A 10,476-nucleotide genomic window follows, 5' to 3' on the forward strand; every position below is an offset into this window, starting at 1 on the left:
AACCTCCACCTCCTGGGTTCAGGCAATTCTCCTGCCTCAACCTCCTGAGTAGCTGGGATTACAGGCACGCACCACCATGCCCAGCTAATTTTTTGTATTTTTAGTAGTGACGGGGTTTCACCATGTTGACCAGGATGGTCTCGATCTCTTGACCTTGTGATCCACCTGCTTCGGCCTCCCAAAGTGCTGGGATTACATGCTTGAGCCACCGCAACCGGCACATTCTATGTTTCAACCCAATTTCCCAGTACTTTTCAACAACCACCCCTGCTATGACCAGCCTGGTTTCCTCCATTCCCGAGGGCACACGATGCTCGCTCCTTCTGCCATGCTTTCTTTTCTGATGTTCCCCTACTTTTCTCCTCCACTTATATATCTGCTATTTTGAGACAGAGATCCATGTCATTTCCTCCATTTGGGTAAACTTCCTTTTAACCTCAAGGAGACTTCTAGAAAAAAGAATTAACTGATAGTTTGTAAACTCTTAAAAAAAAAAAAAAAGAAAATGATAATCACTAAGAGCCAGCCAGCACAATTTAAAAAACCTGCTCAAACGAACTATATCTTCATTTCCATTAGAGTTTGACTAGATTGATATGCTATGGACATATCTTTACTTATAAAGTATTTTGTTCTCCTGATATGTTTGAACAACTACAAAAATGTAAGCTATATAAGAATAGGCGGTTTTGTAGCTGATCAAACAGGTATACCCAAAGAGTATTGATTTATGGATCAATATCAAACTAAAGGTTTCTAATAACATGTTTCAGAACTCTATTCTCTTTTTACTTTTTTATTTTTTAATTTTTTTGATTGCTTTAATTTCAGATAGAACTCTATTCTCATTCTTGACTGTTGAATGTTTATTTACTAGTAATTTGGGTGAAATCGTGGTAACTATGTAGATGTAGTTGGCTGAAAAGCTTACTTACTATGACAGGGGACAGCCAAAATGATCTTCATAGTTTGGTAAAGTGGGCTAAAACCAAAATGTGAAATGTAAAGAGGTTGTACATAGGGCTCTGTATTTCATCTCCAAAATTAATTAAGAAAAGAATGAGGGAGTTCTCTCACAAGGACATGTCATTGGATTTAGAACCCACCTAGGTAATCCAGGATGATCTCATTTTGAGATCCTTAATCACATCTGCAAAGCCTCCTTTGCCAAATACAGTCACATTCATAGATTCCAGGGATTTGACATGGATTCCTTCTGAGGGGCCACCACTCAGCCTGCTACAAAGAGGAACCTGGAGCCATCTTGTGTGTGGCTTTGCATCCCTTGCTCTCTCCTCCTCATAGACTGCTGCCTTGGCTCAGGGTCACCTCAAAACTGCCTATTTGCCTTTGGGAGGTAGAGGAGTGGTTAAAAACTCGGAAGGTAAGAAGGACCAGGTATGATCAGACTGGTTATTGAGGGGATTCTGAAACTTGAAGCAGAGGCTTTGGGCAGGACCAGCTTCCTGTGAGGTTCAGGTGTTCCTTTGTCAATCACATTCTGTCCTTTGCCTGCTGCAAACCCTCCCATGGCATCTCAGTGTATGAAATCCAAACCTCTCTCCACAATTACAGGGCCCCTGACTACTCTTTTTGGGCCTCAGATTTGATTCTTGATCTCTCTGCTTTGGCCACACTGGCCTTCTTCCTCTTGGTTCTTGAGCAAGCCAACCTCATTCTTGCCTCTAAACCTTTACATTGGCTGTTCCTTTGGCTGAAACACTGTTCCTTTCTACTTGCTTCACACCTGGTTCCTTTTCTTGAAACTATTTCCTCCACTCACTCCTCAGTTCACATTCCTCTCAGCTCAAACATCTCTCCTTCTCAGTGTGTCCTGAATATTGAGCTTTCCCCAGTCACCCTGTTCTCTTATCATCACAGTACTTGTCACCCCCTGAAATTTCCTGGTTTGTCTATTTTCCACCCTCCTGCTGGAACGTCAGTCCCAGGAGAATAGGGATCTTGTCAGATTGATTCATTGCTAGCAAGTGTTCACTTTGCAACTCCAGAGGAAACTGAGGTTCTCAGACCCATGAAATCCAACTAAGATCAGCTGAAGCCCTTTCCACATGTACTTGAAAGCCTCAAACCCCAGCACATCCCCAGGATTTTAGCAGAATCTGGAGTGGCTCCTGTTCTCCAGGTCACCCCTGCCCCAGAGCTTCTGCTTTCTTCTACAGCTTTTCTGTTGATCCAGACATGAATCTTGGCCTCTTCCTCAGTTTCCACAAGAAACCCCCTCTCTTAAGTAGCCACTGACATTTACCAAGCAGTTACTATGTTCCAGGCACAGGTCCCAGCACTTTGTATGAGCTACATCACTTCATCCTACCTAAAAAGTAGGTGAAATGTTGTGCCCGTTTTACAGATGAGGCAGCTAAAGCCCAGAGAGGTTAACCAAATTACCTAAAACCACCCAGCAAGTAAGGGATAGAACCAGGATTCACACTCGGGAAAACTGTTTGTGTTTGATCCCAACACAGGAAAGAAAAATAAAAATGAGGGTAGAGCTAGGTACTTAGTTTAATGTAGCTCATGGGGCAAAGACTTAGGAAAGTACTAAGTTAAGAATATAATGCACTAAAAATCTGAAATAATCTTGATGTGGATTTATAAAAGTATAACATCCAGATTAAGGAATTTGCTGGTTCCACATTTTTTTTCTGCATCAGTTTTCATTTGAGTATTCTATTCAGTCTTGAGTATTATATTTTAAAGGGAGCTTGAAATTAAAGTACCTGTATTATTTTTCTATTGCTCTCATAAACTATCACAAACTCTGTGGTTTAAAAACAACACAAGTTTATCTTACAGTTCTGTAGGTCAGAAGACCGCCCTGGCTAAACCAGGGTGTCATTAGGGCTGATTTGTTTCTGGAGGCACTAGGGAAAAATCGGCTTCCTTTCCCTTCCCAGCTTCTAGAGGCCACCTGCAGTCCTCCAAGTCCCCCTTCCTCCATCTTCGAAGCCAGCAAGAGCTAGTCAAGTCCTCATGTCACATCTCCCTGACCACAGCTGGGAGGGAAAGGTTCACTGCTTTTAAAGAATTCGTGTGATTAGGTTGGACTCCTCTGGATAATCTCCCCATCTCAAAGTCCTAACATTAATCACATCTGCAAAGTCCCCCTTGCCATGGAAGGTAACATATTCCCAGATTCTTGGGATTAGGACATGGACATCTTTGGGGAGTGCATTATTTTGCCTATCACAGTACTTGTTGCAGAAGATCCCCAGGTTAGTGAAGGGGTCAAATTGGATACAGACAGTCAGACTAAGAATTTATTGCCTGGGAGAGAATAAGATAAATTTTATAAAGTGATTAGTGCAGTAAGTACATAATAAATGGGTGCTGCTTCAAAGGCTAATGGTAGGCATTACAAAGCCAGGCGTGCTGGCTCACAGCTATAATCCCAGCACTTTGGGAGGCTGAGGTGAGGGGGGCAGATCATCTGAGGTCAAGAGTTTGAGGCCACCCTGGCCAACATGGTGAAAACCCACCTTTACTAAAAATACAAAAATTAGCTGGGCACGGTGGTGGGTATCTGTAATCCCAGGCACCCAGGAGGCTGAGGCAGGAGAATTGCTTGAACCTGGGAGGCAGAGGTTGCAGTGAGCTGAGATCACACTACTGCACTCCAGCCTAGACAACAGATTGAGACTGTGTCAAAAAAAGGAAAGGAAAGAAAAGAAAGGAAAGGAAAGGAAGGAAGGAAGGGAGGGAGGGAGGAGAGAGGGAGAGAGAGAGAAAGGAAGAAAGTAAAGAAAGGAAAGAAAAGAAAGGAAAGGAAAGGAAGGAAGGAAGGGAGGGAGGGAGGAGAGAGGGAGAGAGAGAGAAAGGAAGAAAGTAAAGAACGAACAAAAGAAAGAAATCGCAGAAATACCGTAGCTCAGAAGGGAAGAAGCTTAGGAATGTGGCAGGAGGTGAAGCAGTGTCATATTTTATCTTGCAAATAATAGAATTGGGATCCACCTTCTCACTTTCCAGCAGCTCAGCCGGTGGTTTGAATGTCAGAAAGTAGTATGTTTACCAAGAACTGTGTGCTGTTCCTTTCACTAGTGAGCGAGTGGGGAGAATGGAGATGGTGGAGGACTATAGTGGAGAAGCAGCTTTCTGGCCTTTTCTGCCATGATTGTACAATGCATAGATTCTGAGGAGGAAGGGAAAGTTGTTTTTTAAATGGAGAGTTTCAAAAAGGAGCCTCAGCTTCCTAAGTAGCTGGGATTACAGGCGTCCGCCACCACGTCCGGCTAATTTTTGTATTTTTGGTAGAGACAGGTTTTACCATGTTGGTCAGGCTGATCTCGAACACTTGACCTCAGGTGATCCGCCCGCCTCGGCCTCCCAAAGTGCAGGATTACAGGTGTGAGCCACCTCAGGCAGCTGGGAAATTTTTATGAAAGGAGGAAAACCAAGCTATTTGAAGCTCAGAGAACTATCCTTTTCCTTTTTTTCCCCCCCAGGAACATATGGGAGAGAAATCCCCCTCGGAAACCAAAGCCCAGCCACCAGAGATTATAAGATTTTCCAGGCTTTCCCTATAATCTTCCTTACATTTGTCTCTTTAAACACATTTAAGTCGACCTTTGAGAAGTTGCTGATAAGCGGCTGTTATCAAACAAGAGTTAGATTAACAAACCCTCCCACCTCGCTCTGCTGGGTGGTAGCTTCCAAGGCCGCTGTAAATGTGTATTAGTGTGAACCTGATCCAGAAACAGCCAGGAAGGGAGCAAAGTTTAGTTTAGTCTGGAGGAAACTGTCGACTGCTGGGAGTTCCATGCTGTCTGTTCAGACTTCAGCTCGGTGTAAGTAGCTTTTAAAAAACTATTACGACATTTTAAAGTAAAAAGGATTGTAAGAATAATTTCCATCAAAAATTTAATCAAGTTTCTACCTGGCTCTAAATCTTACAGATTAGACCTACTTAAAAGAAAGTTTCAGCACTCACCAGTTGTTTTACTTCTTAAAATGGAAAGGCAAGCCGTGTGATGTCTCAGCAAGTGTACTGCTGAAACAGGTCTTGAGTGCGTGAAGAGACCGCTAATATCTTGCCTTATGTTGGGTGAAAGCGTTTATGGTTAGAAAATAAAAGCAAGTGTATATCTAGTGCCTGGAGATTGTTTCTGAGCAGTGCTTAGATTTCTCCTCGTGTTCTTTCCAGTTGCTTTTCCTCTGGTTTAGGTTCATAGTTACAGATTCATGTTAACAAATATTTAGTAGTCTCTCAGATCATTAAATTGGAGGTTTTGATATTCAAAGAAATTAAATGAATGAGAATAAAGTAGAACTTAATACCCTGTAACAGGAGGTTGGGATCCTACATTTAAGAGCAGCAGAATGTATTTTCAAAGAGTGAGAACTTTGTACAACAGATAGAAGTGGCAAGCAGCCTGAGATTTCATACAACTTTGAAGAAATCTGTTTTCTTAAGATTTGACATCTGTATGGATTTTTCAGACTAAATTCCCAGTACTATGGTGAGTAAAGTAAGTTTCATATATGAAATTAGAGTTGCTGTGTTTCAGCTGCTGTAATTCCATCTCGAGATTAGGATCCAGGAACCACACATTGTTACACAAACATATTGACTTTATTAATGCAGCTATGAGAATGTTAAGGTCACATGTGGTATTGGAACGGTTATTTTCTGGTTCCCTTTTACCACAGTGCATTTTTTAAAAACCTGGTACATGTCAATTTTATGACTTTATGTAAATAAAAGGTCTAAAGGCTGGCTGTTAGCCAGTAGCCTTTCAAATCACTGGAGGAGTGCTCAGAAGAGAGATGGATTTATGTAGACGTTCACTGGGTTTCCCCTTCCTCCGTCTTCATCTCAGACCTCAGTCTATTTCTCTAGCCTGCTTCTTGTTTCTGCTGTACTGAGGGGAGCCCAGATGATGGTGCTGGGCCCCAGCTGAATCTTGGTGAGATGTAAGTCCAGGACCCATTGTCCCAAGAAGGCTCTAGGGCTACAATGAAGTGAAAACCTTTACTCACTCTCCAGCTTTCTGAATCTCGTGATTCTAGCCTCTTGAGCTGATTAACTTCTCCAAGTCAATACCTTCTGCTGGGCCAAGTTGCTAATTTAATTGTTGGTTGATGGGAAGGAATGGAGGACCGCGGGGTTTCCTGGGAAAGAAGCCAGCATGACAGGTGACATTGTTACCAGGGAAGCAGCTATTTTCTCATGGGATTTGAAATATTTCAGTCTTTTAACAACCTGGAAGGCTATACAGGTGTGTGCTAGCTGAATCGTAACCAAGCCCCTTTGAGAAAGCTTTTTTAACCTCCAGTGGGTGCCTATACCATCCAGACCACTGCTCATGCCCTGCAAAGCAGCCCTCACGAGCTGGCTTTCAAGCATGTGTTTTACATCCTTGCCTGCCATTGTTCTCACTCAGGTGGCTCCAGCTACACAGGTGTTTTGCTTTCTCTTGAACACAGCAAGCCTGCTCCTGCCTTAGGGCATCTGCTGCCTAGAAAGCTTTTCCCCATCATTGTTTCTTCACACCCTTGATTCAGGTCTCTATTCAAATCGCTCCTCCTCAGAGAGGCCTTCCCAGACTACCCTAACTAAAATGGCACCGCTACTCCACTTCCACCACAAGGCTGCTTTTTCCTTTACCCTAATTTAATCTTTTTTTTTTAATAGCCCCCTGGCAGTATTTATTTTATAAATTTTTAAAATGTGTACATATAATACATATATGCCTCTGTGTGTGTGTGTTGCGTATGTAGGATATATATTTGGTCTTTTCCTCTAGAAAGTAAGTTCTATGAGGGCAAGAACTTCGTCTCATTCAGTGCCATACTGTCAGTGCCCAGGACAGTGCCTACTTGACATGTAGTAGACACTTGGTAAATTGTTGTATAAGTCAATTGGTGTCATTAAAATTTATTCCCAACCATAGGAATTTTTTGAATAGGTGATATATTCACATTTCCAAGACCAAAGCATATCAAGCTATACACTGAAAAGTTCCCACCCCAGCCAATCCTCTATCCATTCAGTTCCCATCAGGGTCTCTAAGCCATGGCTATTATCTTCCCATGTATCTTTCCAGAGTTTCTTGATATATACGTAAGGAAATAGAAAAGTAGAAATACATTCTTTTTTTTTTTTTTTTTTTTTTGAGATGGAGACTCACTCTGTCCCCCAGGCTGGAGTGCAGTGGCGTAATCTTGGCTCACTGCAACCTCTGCCTCCTGGATTTAAGCAATTCTCCTGCCTCAGCCTCCCAAGTACAGGCACCTGCCACCACACGGGGCTAATATTTGCATTTTTAGTAGAGACAGGGTTTCACTATGTTGGCCAGGCTGGTCTTGAACTCCTGACCTCGTGATCCACCCGCCTCAGCCTCTCAAAGTCCTGAGATTACAGGCCTGAGCCACTGCACCCCGCCAAGTATAGATTCTTACTTCTGTCCTTTTTACACATAACATTATACGTAATGTTCTAAATGTTTTCACTTGTAATATATGTTGAGTCTCTTTTCATGTAAGTACATAGAAAACATCCTTATTTTTATTTTATTTATTTATTTTTTGTTTGTAGAAAGTTGTTTATTTGAAGAGAGAGAGAAACAGGAGAAGGAAAGAGAAAGAAACAGGAGAAGGAAAGAGAAAGAAACAAACAGCTAACTCTCACACTGAGTAAGAGAATCCAGAAAGATGGAATCCAGGAGAGGAAAGCAGCTTCCACACTGAGTGAAAGGGAACAGAGAGAGAAATGGAGTCTAGGAGGGGAAGACAGGCTTCCATGAGAGAGTGTGGAAGGAACTCCAGAGGGGAGATCCAGGAGAGAGAAAGACGGCTTCCACAAAGGGAGTGTTGTGGAAGGGGACCCAAACATGGAGTCCCACATCCTTATTTTTAAATAGCTGCCTTCTACTCCATTGTACAGATGTACTAGTCACCTCTTGATAGACGTTTTGGTTGTTTCCAGTATCTTCCTATTATAAATAATGCTGAGGTTCATAACCTTGTATATACATCATTTCATGCATGCATGCCGTATATCCATATGATTCAATTCCCCAAAGTAGAATTACTACATAGATCGAAAGGTATCATAAATATTGCCTAACTGCCTTCTTTAGGGATTATTCTAATGTGTACACCCCCCATTATAAGAGTACTGTTTCTCAAATCCTTGCCAACAGAGTCATCAGACTTTTGGATTTTTGCCAGTTTGATAGGTTAAATAATGGTCTTGGCATAGTGTTTGTTTCTAGAATTTACAATAAAATTTGTGTTAAAGTTTGTAAAAATAATTTTCATTTTTAATTGTGGTTAAAAGACATATAACATAAAATGGTTACTATTGTAACCATTTTTAAGTGTACAGTTCAGTGGCGTTAAGTATATTCACATTCTTGCGCAACAGATTTCCAGGACTTTTCTGTCTTGTGAAACTGAAATTCTATACTCATTAAATAACAACTCTGCATTTCCTCCTCCCACTATCTCCTAGCAACTACCATTCTACCTTCTGTTTCGATGAATGACCACTTTAGTAGCTGTCTCATGTAAGTGGAATCACACGGTAATTGTTCTTTTGTGGGTGGCTTATTTCACTTAGCCTAATGTCCTCAAGGCTTATCCACTATGTAGTATATGGCAGGATTTTCTTCTTTTTTAAGGTGAACAATATCCTGTTGTATGTATATGCCATATCCTGTTTGTCCATTCATTCATCAGTGGGTATTTGGGTTGCTTCTACCTCTTGGCTATTGCAAATAAGGCCTCTATGAACATGGATGTGCAGATATATCTTTGAGATCCTGCCTTCAGTTCTTTTGGGTATATACGCAGCAATGGGATTGTTGGATCCTATGGTAATTCTATTTTTAATTTTTTGAGGAACCACCATACTGTTTTCCATAGCAGCTGTACCATTTTATCATAGTTTTAATTTGTGTTTCTTTCATTATGAGAGGGGTTGGGCATCTTTTCATATTTAAAATAAATACCTTTTTCTTCTGTGAACGCTTTATATTCTTTGTCAGTAATGGAATTTTTTCCTATTATTAATTTGATAACACTTTTTGTTCTTGTGCCCTTGAGTTTTCCAAATTTATAAGCTAGTGTAGTAGTCATACATACAGATGTGGAATAAGGCTGCCTAGGTTTGAATTCTAGATTTGCTAATAGCTGTGCAATCTTGATTGGACAAGTTACTGAACCTTTCTGAGCCACATTTTCTTATTTGTTAAATTGGAATAACATTGGATTGTTGTAAAGATGAGATGTCTTAGCCTCCTAAGTAGCTGAGATTACAGGCAAGTGACAGCATGCCTGGCTAATTTTTGTATTTTTAGTAGAGATGGGGTTTCACCATGTTGGCCAGGCTGGTCTCAAACTCCTGACCTCAAGTGATCTGCCTGCCTCGGCCTCCCAAAGTGCTGGGATTACAGGCATGAGCCACTGTGCCCGGCCAATAAATGGATTTTCTTATGGAGGGAAAAAAGTTTCATGCCTCTCTCACTGTACACAAAACTGTAATAGACATGGATCATAGATCTAAACATAGAACCAGAAACCTTAAAAAAAAAAAAAAAAAGAGGAAAATATCTTAGCAATCTTGGGTTATGCAAAGACTTAAGCAGGACACTGAAAGCACTAATCATAAAAGTACATTAAATACAATGAAATGAACTTACTTATTGCAAGAACTTCTTAGGACCTTTGATATGTTAGTGTTTCTAGTAAGAGGGCTGTGCGGCATTTTCCAGTGTTTGCTCACAGGATCCTTTATTAATCTGGAGCATGGAACATACTTAGGGAAGCGTTGCTTTGAGTCTCTCTTCAAAACATACAATTTTTGAGTGCTATAATAAGCCCCCTCTTTGGTACAAATTAATATAATTAGGTCCACTTCCCTTAAACAACTAAAGAAAACCCTTCTGCCCAAAGAGCTGTGATTACACCCCATCCCATATTCTCTGGTTGGCCAGCCAACTGTTGCAGTTACTCTAGGCTAATGTCACATTAGAGCAGAATTCACCATAGTAAGAGGGGCAAAGAGTGACTGAAGGTGCAAAGCATTTTTCATTTTCCTTACTACAGGTTCCATGTATATTGTCCCTCAGTATTGGTGAAGGATTGGTTCCAGGATCTCCTGGGGATAACAAAATCCAAGGATGTTCAGATCCCTTATATAAAACCTGTATAACCTATGCACATCCTCTCGTATACTTTAAATCATCTCTAATTATTTATAATGCCTAATGCCATGTAAACGCTATGTGAATCATTGTTATACTATATTGTTTATGAAATAAGAAAGCCTGTACATGTTCAGTATGGATGCAATTTTTTCCCCAAATATTTTCTTTTCATTTTTTTTCCCCCATTTATTTATTTATTGCATTTTAGGTTTTGGGGTACATGTGAAGAACATGCAAGATTGTTGCATAGGTACACACATGGCAGTGTGATTTGCTGCCTTCCTCCCCATCACCTACATCTGGCATTTCT

At 41.0% G+C, this 10,476-nt stretch overlaps 1 protein-coding gene across 3 annotated transcripts in view; it reads left to right on the forward strand.

Moving 5' to 3' along the window:
* MAP3K13 (mitogen-activated protein kinase kinase kinase 13) overlaps window positions 1-10,476 on the forward strand; it is a 186,953-nt gene that overhangs the window by 31,337 nt on the left and 145,140 nt on the right. Inside the window, exon 1 of one of the 3 annotated variants that reach the window (XM_017538391.2) lies at window positions 4,584-4,802. The exons of the other annotated variants lie outside the window; for them this stretch is intronic. The gene's annotated coding sequence lies outside the window, so the exon portion shown is untranslated. Of the gene's footprint in view, window positions 1-4,583; window positions 4,803-10,476 lie in introns of those variants that run through there. 3 annotated transcript variants of the gene reach the window in all.

This window comes from Cebus imitator, unplaced genomic scaffold, assembly GCF_001604975.1.
Source record: "Cebus imitator isolate Cc_AM_T3 unplaced genomic scaffold, Cebus_imitator-1.0 Scaffold111, whole genome shotgun sequence".
Taxonomy (NCBI): domain Eukaryota; kingdom Metazoa; phylum Chordata; class Mammalia; order Primates; family Cebidae; genus Cebus; species Cebus imitator.